Genomic DNA, 14163 nt, shown 5'->3' with positions numbered 1-14163 from the left:
CCATTTAGCAATAAATTCTCTTTTAAAGGGAAATAGCGTCTTTACATTCACTGTCAGCTGGGGCCTATGATTCCAAAAGTTGTTTCCAATCCTTATGGAGAAATAGTTACAGTATATATTGTATTTTGGAAATTTCTTTGCAGCATTAGGAGTTCTACAAGACCCTATACCTGGAACAGCAGGCAGATTTATATAGGATTTGCTAATATACAGTCTCTTCAGAAATAGACTGCTCCAAATCTGGTTCAAAGATGGTAATAGGGGCCTCAGCCACACTTAGCCCTTGTACACACGATCGGAGATTCCAACAACCAAATCCGTCAGATTTTGTCCGTCAGATTTTGTCCGACGGATTTTTTCCGAAACTGTTGTATACACACGGTCGGACGAAGTTGTTGGAAAATCTGATTGTTTAGAACGTGATGACGTTATTTCGTTACAACGGGACTATGTTCAGGCTAGTAGCCAATAGCTTTGATGTAGGAATTTGATCTGAGCATGCGTGGCACTTTGTCCGATCGGAATTCTCTACACATGATCGGAGTATGTCCGATCGGAGCATTTTGTCGGAAAATATTTCCGGCAAGTTGAAAAATTTGGTCCGATGGATATTCCGACGGAAACAGTCCGATGCAGACCACACACAGTCGGAATATCCGACAAAACGCTCCGATTGGACACATTCCGACGGAATCTCCGATCGTGTGTACAAGGGCTTAGAGATGGATGCCAAGTAGGGTCAGAATTGAACTCTGCCATGGTAGATGCCAGAGCATGAATTGGCTCCTGTCTAAATTGGCCCTAGTATGTGTATGTATGTATTTATCAGGGAACTGCCAAATTTTGATTCATCAATGGGCAGACTGATTGTACCTAAGTTGATCGATCAACTTGGGCACAACCAGCATGTCAAATTTTTCTACATATGGTTAGGGACAATTCACACTGTCCCTCGGTCAAATTTTGCGATTCAGCGCTCTGTCTGCTCTGCGTTTTGCCGGCTGGCTAGGGGCCAGTGTAGTGCACAATTTTTGTTTTGTTTTGTGCAAGCTATGTTTGAAGTGTACAAAACGTACACTTCATTCACTGTAATGTCAGGCTGCGCTTCCTGACATTGCAGAGCATTTTATTGCAGCACGCTGCAGCACAGCACTAGGTTGTATTGCAGTGTGAATGGGACACATGGGAAACAATTGTTTGCTGTGTGTCACTGTGGTGACAGATGTTTTACTATGCAGTATAACGTGACTGCATATAGTGTGAATTGGCCTTTACTGGTGGCGGTTATAGTTGTTAGCAGTAACCATTGTATTATTCTGTCTAAAAATGCTCCCCGCGCCCCCCCCCCCCACCCCCGCTGGCAAAATAATATGGCGCAGCCGGATGCATTCCTCATCAACACTGAATTTCCGCTTCCACCCCTAGTGGAAAGTAAGAAAAATGTATCATATATGGCCAGCCTTAGGAACCTTAAATTGTAAGCTCCTTAAGGGCAGGGACTAATGTAAATGTACAATATATATATGTAAAGCGCTGCCTAAATGGTTAGCGCCATATAAGTACCTGTAAGAAATAATATTAAAGTTATATTAAAGTCTTGTGGTTTTTTTTTGTTTTTTTTTAAATAACAAACATTTTATACAGTACATACTTGCTCTGTGTAGCAGTTTTGCACAGAGCGGCCCTGATCCTCCTCTACTCGGGTCCATCGCAGGCACTCCTGGCCCTTCCCTCCTGCCCCCACGGCAAGAAGCTTGTTATGGGGGAACTCAAACCAAGCTGCTGCTCCAAGCGTCCATTCAGACACAGAGCCGTGGCTCAGCCCTGTCCCCTCTCTCTCCTGATTAGCTCTCTCTCACTGACTTTGATTGACACTCAGCATCGGGATCCAATAGCGCCTGCTGCTGTGTCTCATCCAATCAGAAGGGAGAGTCCCAGACAACTGAGGCTCTTGTGGAACATTGCTGGATCGAGATGGAGCTCAGGTAAGTTTTAGGGGGGCTGCTGCAAACTGAACATTTTTTTCTTCCTTTAGAACCCCTTTAATTAATTGGGAATAATGCAAGTCCTTCTGTGAACGGTGTCTGTGCTGAGCAGCCCCTGTGTTCACTATGCAGCAGGGTAGCTGCTTGGCTCAGAAGACAGAGGCCTCACAGGTATGGCATGTGCATACTGACATTGGTCCAAGATCCAGGCCTGGTTCACACTAGACATGTGCAATTTGTTTAGTTATAAATTCATTTTTTAATGACTTTCAACAAATAAGTTAATTTAGAAATATCCGAATTACGAAAACCTTTAACAAATTTTTCTGAATATTCGTAAATTTGTAAAAATGAAAACTTGGAAATTCGAAAAACCTGAAAATCTGAAATAATAACTAACTAATAATAACTTAACTATTACTAACTATTAAATTATAGTTATTGGAATTTCCTTTTAAATTTGGCTGTTAGTGATACATAAATACAGGAGGGAATCAGAGGGCCCTGATCGTTAGAGCTTACAATAAAAATAAATACTTTTTATTATTATTATTTATTATTATTAATTTGTTCCGTTCCATTCTTTTAGATAAGGCATTTGTTTTTGCGGATTATTTGTAACGTTGCATAAATTCGTATTCGTTACATTCACTAACAGACAAATTTGAAAGGAAATTCCAATACCTATAATTTAAGTTATTATTATTATACAGGATTTATATAGCGCCAACAGTTTATGCAGCGCTTTACAATATAAAAAGGAGACAATACAGTTAGAATACAATAAAATACAAAAGGATTAAGAGGGCCCTGCTCAGAAGAGCTTACAATCTAATAGGGTGGGACACGATAGTTATTAATAGTTAGTTACTATTATGCCGCGTACACACGAGCGGACTGTATGGCGTACTTAGTTCGTCATACAATCCGACGGACAGTCCGTCGTACTTTCGACTGAACGGACTTGACCACACACGGATGCACAAACAGTCCGTCGAAAGCTTGCGCGATGACGTGTACAGCACGTACGACGGGACTAGAAATAGGAAGTCCAATACACAGCAAAGCACCCTTCCGCCGTGTAAATCCTTTCTGGGCATGCGCCATTCTTAGTCCATCGAACTAGCATACTGACGAGTGGATTGTCCGCTGAAACCAAAGTACGACGGACAGAATTTCGAAAAATCCGAAATTCTTAGTACGCCGGACTGCACGCTGAAAAAGTCAGCTGAAGCCCACACACGAGCGGACTGTCCGCTGAAATGTGTTTCGACGGACTAAGTATGCCATACAGTCCGCTCGTGTGTACGCGGCATTAGTTAGTTATTCTTTTGAATTTTCGGATTTTGAGGTTGGATTCACACCTATGCAGTTTTAGTGCTTTTTGCATTTTGCAGATTTGCACTACAGAAAGTGTTCCATAGGAAACTATGCTAAATGGACTGTAGTGCAAATCAGCAAAATGCAAAAAGCACAAAAAATGCATAGGTGTGAATCCAGCCTAAGGCCCCTTTCACACAGGACGGATCAGTAATGATTCGCCTCGTGATGATCCGCTTGCTCAGCAGGGATCGCTCCGTTGTCCCTGCTGAGCCGGCGGCGGACAGGGTGGTCTCTGCACACTGTGCAGGGACCGCCCTGTCAGCTCTCCGTTCTCCTCTATGGGGGATCGGATGAACACGGACCGTCTGTCTGTGTTCATCTGATCCGCTCTGCAGACGGATAGAAAAATAGGATTTTCCTCCGTCTGCAGAATCGGACAATAGCGGAGGCGGACAATAGCGGGTGTCTGCAAATGTTCATCCACAGACACCCGTTATCCCATAGGAATGCATGTATGTCCGTATTTCATCCGCAAATGGATGGATGAAATACGGACATACTGTCCGCATGTGTGAAAGGGGCCTAAGACTTTATGAATTTTCGAATTGTGATCATAACGAATGACCCGAAAAAAAAAAAAATAAAAAAAACAAACGAAACTAAAATGAACATATTTTTCGGCAGTGCACATGTCTAGTTCACACCAGTGCAATTTGACATGCGATTTGACAGTTCCAAATTGCATGACAAGTCTCACCCCCATTGCTTAGCAATGGAAACGCTCAAATCGCCGCAACTCATGTTGCAGCGACTTTGAAAAAGGTTCCTGTACAATTTCATGTGCGACTTGCATTGAAATCTGTATAAATGAAGCCGCACAGATCTGCGCACAAGAAATCGCACCGATCGGTGGCTTTGAAATGGCGCTGAAGTCGAGCGAATCAAAGCTACACTGGGGTGAACCAGGAATGGAACAATGCAATTAAATCTATACCTGACATTCAGTATATAAAATGGCACGATCTGTTCAGTAATGTAGATGTACTTGTATTCCACCCTGTGTGTCTATATATATATATATATATATATATATATATATATATATATATATATATATATATATGTGTATATATATGTATATATACAGTATATATGTGATATACGTGTATATAGTATATGAGAGGTATAAGAGTGGTGGATGGATGAGCTGCCATGGATCCTCCAATCCCTCCATAGACAGCTGTGTGTGTGATCTGTCAGTGGCAGACAGGACCCCTTGTTGCATGGCATGTAGATGAGGGCGGAGATCTGCATTGCACTAGGGAGGAGGAGGAGGAGGAGGAGGAGGGGAGAAGGAAGGAAGAGCAGAGGGGGAGGAGGAGGTGGGATTTTCTAGCCTGCCAGATGCTGCCTTGTAGTGTTGATGTAGTGCTGAGCTATGTGCCTGCTCTCCTAGGGACCATCCATGTAACCAGGACTGGATACAATGTGCCAGGCACCCGATCAGCACCCATCCTACCCAGTGAGACTTGCCACCCCCACTGACTGACATCTCTTCTGCAGCAACAGCCTGGCACAGGAGGGCAGAGAGCTGGAGGTGGGTGCTGTATGTATGTTTTCCATAGGATCGCCCCTGATCTGGGTGCTGACAAGGATTAATGGACATCGGATACCTCCCTTGTGAGAAGGGATTTAGGAAAAATGTATTATTGTGGATGTAGCCACGCCCTGTGTGTGCCCGGCCGCTTATCACTGCTGGTCCCTGAAGAGGGGTGGGAGGAGATTGACAGGTGGGCGGGGCTTGCGCTGCATACCGATTACTACCCATCATAGGTGGCTGAACCTTAATGTCCAGCATGGTTATTAGCTGAGTAACTTGCCTGGTTTCGTCCAATGGTATCTCCATGATTATATGTGTGAGATCATATGGGGGCTGAGTTGGATGCCATTGTTGGGCTAGTTTACACTTGCTTCAAAACATGGCTACAGGTATGCTTTGTTAAAGCGGAGGTCCACCCTAAAATGGACCTCCGCTCATCGGAATCCCCCCCCCCTCCGGCGCCACAATCGGCACCTTTCAGGGGGGAGGGGGGTGCAGTTACCTGGATAATCCAGGTAACTGCACCCACTTCCGGGCTAGCTCTCTGCGGAACGAGCGTAGGTTACGCCCCCGTTCCGCAAGCGCCCGCCCCCTTCAGCAAGTGCCCCGCTGCCTGCTGGGAAACACACAGCTCCCAGAGGCAGCGGGGACCGTCCGGATTGCGCCGCGCGGCTCGCGCATGCGCAGTAGGGAACCGGGAAATGAAGCCGAAAGGCTCCATTTCCTGATTCCCATACCCAAGATGGCGGCGGGACCCGGCAGCCGAGCGAGCGATCGGCTTCGGGTGCCGACATCGCGGGCGCGCTGGACAGGTAAGTGTCACTATTTAAAAGTCAGCAGCTGCAGTATTTGTAGCTGCTGGCTTTTAAAAAAAAAAAAAAAAACGCGGAGTCCCGGTGGACTCCCGCTTTAAACTCTCTGAATGCCAGTGAAAGCCCCTGTCACTAAATAAAATGGTTATTTTACAGTCCTGTTTACACCTTGCATTTGCTTGGTGCTTCAGTGGGGATTCGATGAGCCTTTGGCAGGGATTCGATGAGCCTTTTGGTGGGGCTTCGATGAGCCCTTGATGGGGATTCGATGAGCCTTTTGGTGGGGCTTCGATGAGCCCTTGATGGGGTTTCGATGAGCCTTTTGGTGGGGCTTCGATGAGCCTTTTGGTAGGGATTCGATGAGTGTTTGGTGGGGCTTCAATGAGTCTTTGGTGGGGCTTCAATGAGCCTTGGGTGGAGCTTCGATGAGCCCTTGGTTGGGCTTCAATGAGCCCTTGGTTGGGCTTCAATGAGCCTTTTGGTGGGGCTTCGATGAGCCTTTTGGTGGGGATTCGAGGAGTCTTTGGTGGGGATTCGATGAGTCTTTGGTGGGGCTTCAATGAGCTCTTGGTGGGGCTTTGATTAGCCCTTGGTGGGGCTTCGATGAGCCTTTTGGTGGGGCTTCGATGAGCCTTTGGTGGCTCTTCGATGTGGTGGGGCTTCGATGAGCCTTTGGTGGGGATTCGATGAGCCTTTGGTGGGGCTTCAAGCAAGCTTTGCCATAGACATCTATGGAGGCTTTGAAGGCACTTTGAAGCACCACTAAAGCGACATGGTGTAAAGCAAAAGCAAGGTGTAACAGAACTGTAAGCTAACCATTTCCTTTAGTGACGGGGCTTTGACTGGCGTTCAGAGAGTTTAACAAAGCCTGTCTAAAGCCATGTTTTGAAGCAAATGTAAAAAAGCCATTAATGTGTGTTGAAGCCAAAGCAAGTGTAAATGAGCCCTTTCTGTCATGCTGATTCAGGAGATTTAAAGTGGTTGTAAACTTCAGTCTTATACCTATAGGTAAGCCTAGAATAAGGCTTACCTATAGGCACTGTAAATATCTCCTAAACTTGCACCATTCAGGAGATATTTACTGTATATGCAGCTGATGATGTCACCGGTGCTTGCGCTCTGAGAGAACACCCACCTGGGCCTGTTCCTTCAGAATCCTGTGCCGCTAACAGCGTCTCTACCGCGCATGCACGTGAGTGGCGTCATCACAACTCTGCCCAGTCACACAGCCAGAGTCCTTGGACCCGGAAGGAAGAGGTATGAAGATTGAAGCAGCCTCCAGCAATGCGAGGCTTCGTTTTCAGGTAAGTTTCACATAATGCGCTGCATACTAGCACATTATGCCTTTACCTTGCAGGTTAAAAAAAAAAAGGCAACCAGAGGCAGAGGTTTACAACCGCATTAAAAAAAAGGTAGTGTGGCCGAAGCTTTTTTTTTTTTTTTGGGTCATACTTTTTTTCTGGATCACAGGAGTGCATCATTCCTGTGTCATAGATTCAGCTGTTGGTTGACACCACAGAACCGCTCAAGGCTCTGGAAGTACCCTGTCAATAATGTCGGGATTCAACCAGATATTGGACCAGCAGCTGGCTCTGCCTCTCAGCATGGCAATGAGAAACTGAACATGCCGCTCCCAACCCCTCCACATCCCAGGACTTCAGTGAGCACTGGAGGAGCAGAGAGCAGTGACTGGCAGTCACTATTCACTGTTCTGTGAGGATCATGAACTGAGCGATCAGCAGTCATGTGATTGCTTAGTTCTTGGTCTTAGAGCTGGCTGGGGTGCAGCTGTAGCCATAGAGGTGTATATATATATATATGTCGTTTTTTAGTTTTTTTTTCATTCCTGAAATTTTCCTTTAACTCCTCAGAGCCTGCTGGCCGTTAAGGGATTTAGAATGCTGGGAGGCAGGTCTTATGGTCATGTGACCACCATGCTTGGCTATCGCATCCGATCGCAAGGGAGCTTTCCGTTAGCTGCCGGTAACTGCCGGGAGCACGCAGATCGTACACTCTCAGCACAGCTCTATCGACACTATTGCACGCAAATATATTTGTGTGTACTCGGCATGAAGAGCTTAAAGTCCAACTCTGCAAAAACTATGGCTGCACCACCACACAGCAAGGGTTAACTGTTTGTTTATGTCTAGGGAAAGGGATAGGGAATGCAGTTTTGTGGTTCGCTTAAAGGGTAACTCCAGTTTCATGGGGAAAATAATTAGGAAATAAAAAAATAATATAGAGTAAACAATTGTGAGACAAGTAATATTGTAATTGAATTTATTAAAAATGACCTTTCATTTCCAATCTGCAGCTCTGTAATCTTCTGTAAAAATGCAATATGGCGACCTGGAGGCGTTCTGTACACAGATGGTATACAGAACGCTCCCCCCAGGAATGCCATTTCCAGCTTGTGTGATTGTCTGACTGACTGATTTTTCAAGAAGTCTGCACTGAGAATAAGCCAGATTTTGAGCATCCCCTGCAACTAAAATGTCATTTTTGGTGAGAGACCCTCAAAGAAAAATCACGTTTAAAGAGATATAGACCTTACCAAATTCCTCACTAGAGCCCTGCAGTTGCAGCAGCTGATTGATATAAAACCACTCCCATAGAGATTGATTCCGCACATGGGCACAGCAAACAAACAGTAATTTCTTCAGAATAACAAAAGGTAGATCGCTCAGAGTTGTTTTTTTTCTCAACAAAAGTGGAATTACTCTTTAAGATGACTACACATGGATCGAAATTCCACCAGTTTAGCAGGACTGGCCAAATTTCGACCTGTGTATACCCACCCGATTCGACAGAAGCCAATTGTTAGATCAGCTTCTATTGGACGGTTGGAAAAGCTTGTTTGATCAGCAGCATGCAGCTAATACAATGCCCGGTAGGGGATATTTGTTTGGATGCAGTAATCTGTCCGCTTTTTTCGTTCAGCCTGCTGGTCAAATAAAAAAAAAAAAAACTGGCAGTGTGTGCCCAGCAGGTGGTAGCCTTTGCCCAAGGGTGGTTGACAGGCAGCTGGGAGGCAATATATCTCCTCCTCAGTGATAGTTTTAACCCTGAAAGGCCTGCACTACTGTGCTGCTATTGCAGTGCATCCCCATTCATATGAACATGGCATGATGTAACTTTTCTGGGGCAAACGGCATGTGTAGATCCTCTTCTGTTAGGAGCAGTCAGGGCTTGGTAAAGTCGCAGCTCAACTGCTTACTTTGTACTGCAAACCCCCCCCCCAGCCACATGAGTGAACAAGTCCTTGATGAGCACAGGTAAACTGAGAGTAGGGTCCAAACCCATGTGTACAATCCTGCCAAGAAGCTGTCACTTATAAAGGCTACTGATCTGTGGCCAGGACATCCCTCTGCTAAGCAAATGCATGCATATATGCAGCTCCGGGGGGGGGAGATGGCTGAAGATGGCTGAAGATGATTGGCCCATACAGGTCATAGCTTCCTGGTGGACTTGTACAAGGTGGGTTTGGATCCTACATTGGGTTCATCATTAGTCCTCCTCACACCCAGTGCAGGGCTATAATTCCTGCATCAGTCCTGATGACTTCACAGTATCATAGAGTGGCATAGTATAGGGGAGAAGAGGCTGTAATGTAAGGACTAGTCTACCAGCAGGGAGAGGAGGTCAGGTCAGTAAAGGTGTTATCCAGTCCCCCTAGACATAAATAAGCAGAAAACCTTTGCTTTTTCTAAAGGTAAATAGTTGGGAAAAGAGGGATTTTTTGCAGTGCCAAACGCTCAGAAAAATAGAAGTTATTATATATAAAGTTTTATTACAACATAGTTACATAGTTAGTAAGGTTGAATAAAGACACCAGTCCATCCAGTTCAAACTGAGTGAGTGTCTACAATTGTCCCTATCCCTGTACATTGTACACTCACATCAGTCCCTACCCTCAAGGAGCCCACAATCCCCATTCTTATACTAAGGATAATTTTGGACAGAAGCCAATTAACTTACCTGCATGTCTTTGGAGTGTGGGAGGAAACCGGAGCACCCGGAGGAAACCCACGCAAGCACAGGGAGAACATGCAAACTCCAGGCAGGTAGTGTCGTGGTTAGGATTTGAACCATCGACCCTTTTTACTGCTAGGTGAGAGTGCTACCCACTACACTACTGTGCCATGATTAAGCAGAAAATTATACACTCAAATACATAAAGAAAAACAATTAAAACAAGGGGATACAAACTAACCAGTAAAGTTATGCCGTGTACACACAATTGGAATTTTGGTCGGAAAAAGCTCTGGTGGTTTTTCCGACGGAATTTCGCTCAAGCTGCCTTGCATACACACAGTCACACCAATTTCCGAACAATCAAGAACGCCGTAACATACAACAAGTACGACGGGACTAGAAAAAGGAAGGTCAATAGCCAGTAGCCAATAGCTTCCATCTCGTAGTTGAATCTGAGCATGCGTAAGTTTTTGCGTGTCGGAATTGCATACACACAAATGGATTTTCGGATAGGAACTTTTTCCGACTGAAAAATTGAGAACATGCTCTCAATATTTTGCTGACCGAAATTCCGCCACCATACACACGATTGCATTTTCCGACCAAAAGCTCTCCTAAGTCTTTTGCTGGCCGAATTTCTGATCCTGTGTACGCAGCATTAGCCCATTTCTTGTTTTTGTATAATGTGAAAGATTTTACGTTGCGAGAATTGTGATCTTTTTATGCTAAGCAAAAAAATTGTGATTCTCATTTTGGCCAGAATCGTGCAGCTCTAATAAATGTATTTAGAAATATTTTTATATGACAACAGTGAGCACTATGATTGATCCTTCTCTTTGAGCTATTGTCATTTTCTTTCCAAAATGTATGTGTTGAATTGCAATTTTTGTAGTTAATACTTCTGCCAATCTTGATACCCCTTATTTAAATTGCTTGTACAGCTCTCATACCAAATGTTTCTTACCCTGGGCAGAATTTGGTCAAAAAAAGCATATACCAACATATGTCATATGTCATTAGTCTTTGGATCTCTTTCCCTTTCTTTTTAAACAGGTGGTCTACCATTCATGGGCATCTCACAATGAATTAGCATGCTAGGCAGAAGGCAATATCAACATTTAAACAACTGCTTGCTTCTGCTTCTGTTGACAGCATATTGCCAGATGGTACTCAGTCCAGGCAATAGATGTGACGAGGGCGTTGAATAAAAGAGACACAACATATAATCAACTTAGACTAGCGACAGTGACGTTGCACGGGAAATTGCTGTGCTGCAAGTTATTTTATTTTTAAAACTACTAGTAAAAGTGATAAAAGAGGGATTTTGATGATGAATACAGACCTGTGTACAGCAACTCCAAGGGGGGACTTCAGAAAGTAATATGGTGTACAGATCATAGAAAATGTTATACAAAACTACACTCTATACATTCTACCTAATGTCACATATAGGACATAAGGTAGAATGTATAGAGTGCAGTTTTGTATGGGGTATTTAAAGCTCAACTCTGGAATGAGATAAAATCCCCCTTTGCAGTGAGACCCCCCCCCCCCCACCACCACACTGCAAGGGCCAAATGCTTGTTATGTGTAGGGGTACAGGAACACATTGTATTATTGACCCCAACTCTCCATTCCAGAAGGCTCCAGCAATGTCCTCTTCTACTTGAAGCTCCAGTCTTTCAGCAATCCCTTGGCATCATCATATATATGACCAGGGATGTTTTTCTTGGAGAATAGGTGCAGGAACTCCCCCCCGTCTGAGTCACCCCTTGTCTCTGCCCCCTACCCACCTCTGACCACCGTCCCTTGATTCCACCCCCTACCCACCTACCAGTACTGCCCCTTTTAGAGAATACAGAACCAAGTATCCTTTTGTGGTGCTAAATCAATTGTGGAATACGTTGATGATAAAAAAAGCAATAAAATGGATCCCCTGCAGTCAGCAACAATAGAATCCCAGCAATAGATCGCCACACAACAATAGAATCCCAGGAAAAGTTCCCACACAACAATAGACTCCCCCAGCAACAATGGACTCCACCCCAACAACAATAGATTCCCTGCAGCAACAGTGAACTACCCACAACAAAATATCACACCCAGTAACAAAATATCCACCCAAGCAACATTAGACCTCCCACCCCCCCAGCAGCAGCAACAGATCTTCCAGCAGCCAGCGTCAATAGATCCTCCAGCAGCCAGTAAAAATAGAGCTCTCCCTCAACAGTAGATCCCTTCCAGGAACAATAGATTCCCCATCAGCAACAATAGACCTTCATCCCACACCCCATGCTATTACATACATTCAGTGTGGGAGGTGCCGGAGCTGCATTCCCCCACGTTCCCGCTGAAAAAAAGCCCTGTATACGACGCAGGACTATTAACACTGCAATAATCCATTTATCCACTGCGACTGGGAGCATCTTAGAGGGACAGCTTTGCAGGACTGGTCATATTTGCTGCAGGGAACCCCGGTAGGGCAAGGAATACGGTGATTATTATATCTTATTCATATACCCGTAGGTTTTACAAGCCTTACCTGATTATGCCATATCTGCCAAGGATACAGTATAAAATAAATTGATATGTATTTTAATTATTCTGCACTTGCCCAACCCACAATATGAGTGATACCTGAAAAAATTGTGATAAACTATTTAGAAGGGGTATGAATGCTGCTATCTCCTGACAAAATTAAATACTCAATTTAAATATATATAACACAAAGGAGATTGCACAAAAAGTTTTACAACACAATATGTGAACCATATGTGAAAAACATGCAACACATTAATAAAATAATTTATTAGGTGAGTAAAATAATCACTAATAAATTAATTAATATAGTGATAAAGTGTGAAACTTCCCAAATGATAACTTAAGAGTTAAAAATCCACACAAATATTAATATTTATTCTTTTATTTTATTTTTTTTGCACTCTAAATGAGCTCCCTCCTGCCATCTTTCCAACTAGAAAGATGACCAAGTCATCAAATGGTGGCAGAACCTGCATAGAGCAGCGCTGCCAACAGGAGTCCTAATGAGACAAGAACCCTAAAATTCATCACCGTGGAAGATGAGTTTGGACACTTTCGAGCACATTTCTCCCTTTTGAATTCTACAGAAATGATCCCTGAAAGTGTATATTAATATTTGATGTATCAAAAAGTCCAAACTGAAACAAAATAGCGAGGTGGTGTGACAAAAACTTTTGATGCCGCCCCTCACCCTCTGCAAGATTGATCAAATGCATCAAATCTGGAAGGAAAACATACACTTAAATGGAGCCAGATGGCCTCTTACCGAATCCGATGGACCCCAGATTATAAGGGCCAAACTCGCCTGGTACCAGCAGTACACTATGATAACCTTTCACCCAATCCGGTCCAGAGAATCAGTCAGTAGCTCTCCCTCATTAAGAGCACATCAAAAGTTTTTGTCTCACCACCTGGCTATTTTGTTTCAGTTTGTTTCACTTTCTTTTAATACATCATATATTAATATTTGTGTGGATTTTTAACTCTTAAAGCGGAGTTCCAATTAAAAAAAAAAAAAATATATATATATATATATATATATATATATATATATATATATATATAAATACTGCAGCTGCTGACTTTTATTTATTGAATACTTACCTGACCCAGGGTCCAGCGATGTGGGGGAACGAAGCCCCGCACATCTCCCCCTCCTCTCTGTGGTGCCGGTGCAAGCTGCACTGTGACTGGCCGGGCAATCATCTGGGACCTGTGACATGTCCCAGATGTTTGCTGAGAGGGAGAGATGATCTTCCTTCCGGTGCTGTGGGTGCGCCAGGAGGAAGTGGGAGCTGGAACCCTCTAAAAAGAGGGTATCCGCTCCCTCCCAAAAAAATGACATGCCAAATGTGGCATGTCAGGGGGTCACCTTCCCTTAAAGCGGAAGTTCCATTTTTGGGTGGAACTCCGCTTTAAGTTTTCACTTGGGACGTTTCCCACTTTATTACTATATTCATTTATTAGTGATTATTTTACTCACCTTAATAATATTATTTTACTAATGTTTTGCAAGTTTTTCACATATGGTTCACATATTGTGTTGTAAATTTTTTTGCGCAATCTACTTTACTGTGTTTATATGAAATAAATTTGTCACTTTTCCCTAGAAAGCGTGTGATGCAACAGCACAAGCCATTTTTATGACAGACCAGATATGTTCCTATACCGCTAGACTTAAAGTGGCTGTAAAGGCATTTTTTTTCATTTAAATAACATGTTCTACTTACCTGCAAGGGGCAATACATTTGCACAGATCATCCCGAACCTCCTCTTCTCAGGTCCCCCACTGGCGCTTTGGCTCCTCCTCTCTTGTTGGTGCCCCTAATAGGAAACCGATTCCCATGGGGGCACCCATGCCCTTGCTGTTGTGTCCATTGTCCACTCGTCCCAGACACTAACAGGAGGTTGCACAAAGACTACTGCT

General features: G+C 43.9%; 1 protein-coding gene and 1 non-coding gene across 2 annotated transcripts in view; one reads left to right on the top strand and one right to left on the bottom strand.

The window, feature by feature from the left end:
• Positions 1–4668: 4668 nt before the first annotated feature.
• The window catches only part of LOC143986701 (nuclear receptor coactivator 7-like), a 140986-nt gene continuing 131491 nt past the window's right edge, over positions 4669–14163 (top strand). Inside the window, exon 1 of the mRNA XM_077485108.1 lies at positions 4669–4905. The gene's annotated coding sequence lies outside the window, so the exon portion shown is untranslated. The remainder of the gene's footprint in view (positions 4906–14163) is intronic.
• LOC143990669 (small nucleolar RNA U3) lies at positions 12633–12848 on the bottom strand. The gene has a single exon (XR_013277397.1). It is a non-coding gene; the product is annotated as a small nucleolar RNA U3 (small nucleolar RNA).

The sequence above is a fragment of the Lithobates pipiens genome, unplaced genomic scaffold, assembly GCF_037356315.1.
Source record: "Lithobates pipiens isolate NorthernLeopardFrog02 unplaced genomic scaffold, aLitPip1_a1.2 Scaffold_18, whole genome shotgun sequence".
NCBI classification, from domain to species: domain Eukaryota; kingdom Metazoa; phylum Chordata; class Amphibia; order Anura; family Ranidae; genus Lithobates; species Lithobates pipiens.
This window is presented reverse-complemented; position numbering and strand designations above follow the sequence as displayed.